This window comes from Condylura cristata, unplaced genomic scaffold, assembly GCF_000260355.1.
Source record: "Condylura cristata isolate star-nosed mole 26May11 unplaced genomic scaffold, ConCri1.0 scaffold00009, whole genome shotgun sequence".
Classification (NCBI taxonomy): domain Eukaryota; kingdom Metazoa; phylum Chordata; class Mammalia; order Eulipotyphla; family Talpidae; genus Condylura; species Condylura cristata.
This window is the reverse complement of record NW_004567110.1, coordinates 1,469,544-1,471,670: the sequence shown is the minus strand read 5'-3', so window position 1 is coordinate 1,471,670 and position 2,127 is coordinate 1,469,544.

Here is a 2,127-nt window from a genome sequence, read left to right as displayed (position 1 = left end):
TGGCTGCCCTGAGCCTGGCGCGGTCAGCTCGGCGGCCGCGGACACCGGCGCGGGCAGGGGCTGGGCCGCCCATTAAAGTGCTCTCGCCACCGAGTGTTCTGCCTGCCCCGGGCCCCAGAGTGGGGCGATTCCGCCGCCTGTGGGCCCCAGCGCCCCCCCCTCCACCGCGCACCTTGCAGGGGCCCAGCTTGGGGGGGTGCTCGCAGGGCACCGAGAGGCCCCCAGGGCCGCAGGCTACAGCTCTGGTCTGTTCCTCCGCTGGGATGCGGGTGGCAGACTGGCCCTTCCAGAGTGACTCCTGCTGGACCCTGGGAGGTGGCCAGGGTGGCCTCGAGCTCCCTGGGGCCGGGAGGCAGCTCACTGTCCCCTACCCTGCGCACCAGGCCTGTTCCCCCACCGGCCTGCTCCCGGCCCTTAGGTTCCGGCTCCCTCCCTCCCCCCACCAGCACTGCCTCTGTCCGTGCCCAGAAAGGCTGCCAGCTCCCCACTCCCACCCGGGACCTATGTGGGTACAGCCTTGGTCAGGTGGACCGAGTGGGCACCTCACCCACCAAGGGGGGGAGGAAGGGCGGAGGTGGGCCTCGGCTGGGGGCAGGGTGGGGCTGGGGGAAGGGGCCATGGAGCCTGTGGTGAGGTCAGCAGTCAGCAGTGCAGCCAGTTAAGGGGAGAGCGGGGGATGTGCGGGGCGCAGAGGCCCCGACTCTCCATCCCCGCGCCAGAGCGGCCAGCGCAGGGTGGGGAGGGCGGGCCAGCAGGGTGCTGTGCAGAGATGCTCACCCCAGAAAGCTGGGGACTCCCTCCCCCGCCTGCCCGCCGAGGTGGCAGAGGGTTCGGGCACCTGGGTGACCCTGAAAGGGCCTCTCTGGATCTCCTTGGGAAGGGCGGGCCGCAAGGACGGGGCTGGAAGGCTGGCAAGTGGACATGAGCCAGGGGAGAGCCCAGAGCCTGCCGCGCCGCCGACCTGGGCACCGAGGCCCTGCCAGCCGCCGGGCCGCCTCCCCGCTCGCCCAGGCCTCGGGACACCCTCTCGGAGCTGCCTGCAGAGCGCGGGCAGGAGGGGCAGGCCGTGACCACTGATGACCTGCGGACGCTTGCTTTGCCTGCAGCTCGTGGAGACGCGTCAGCGTCGCACCAAGGCTGATTTCATAAAGCGCGAGGGAGAGCAGGGCAGGTGGGAGAAGCTGGACAGGCTGCTGCCCGGACCCCAGGCCCTGGGCCTGTGCATGGGTCTGGGGGTGAACCATGGCTGCAGCCACCTGGCCACACTGTGGCTCTTGGTCCACTCCTTTGCGAGGGAGGCAGAGACCCTCATGGTCAGGGCAGTGCCTGGCCTGCAGGGGTGGACTCCGCGTTTCCGGGCCTGAGTGGGCGTTCCCTGGCTGACCAGGGTGCTGTCAGAGGTGACGGGGGTGTCTCTGTGCCGTGGGCCTTGCTGAGTGTCCTGCGGGGGCCCTCCCACAGCCTCAGGCCCCTGGGGGGCCCTGGGGGGAGACTGGCGGGGTGGATTCCCAGCCGCAGCGCGTCCCCTAAGACACCGGAATTCTGGGTCCTCCAGGCCTGCCTGTGAGGGGCGGGCGAGACCCCACTTGGCAGTTCAGGTCAAGCTGTGTCCGAGCCCCAGAGCCCGTGCCGGGGCCTTGGTGGAGGGCGTCGGTGGCCTGCAGGCCGCACACGCTGGCGGGGGCCACTGCGGGGCAGGCCGCGCCCACTGCCTTCACCCCTGTGGGGGCCCGCCGGCCACGTCACCCCTCGCCTTCAAGAGCTTCCCACTGAGGTCCCGACGTCCACGCACTGGGTCACCCGCCACGCTCCACCAGCCCCACCTCACGGACGCGTCTGCCGGCCACCTCGGCTTCCTTAGCCTGGACGCGCCCGCTCGTGTGCCGGGACCTGCTGGGCTGTCAGCCGCCTGGAGACCCAAGCGGGGAGGGCCAGGCCGGGCACACACAGCCGCTCCCCGAGAAGCGGCCAGGCTCTCGACCTAACCGAGGTCAGCTGAGAGTGAGGGAGGGGAAGGCCCGAGCCGCGCTCCCGGGCAGCCTGCGGAAGACGTGCACTGGGGTGGCCCTGGCCACGACCTCTCGCTCGCCGGGGCAAGCCGGAGCCCCGCCGGCTCAGACCGCTCGC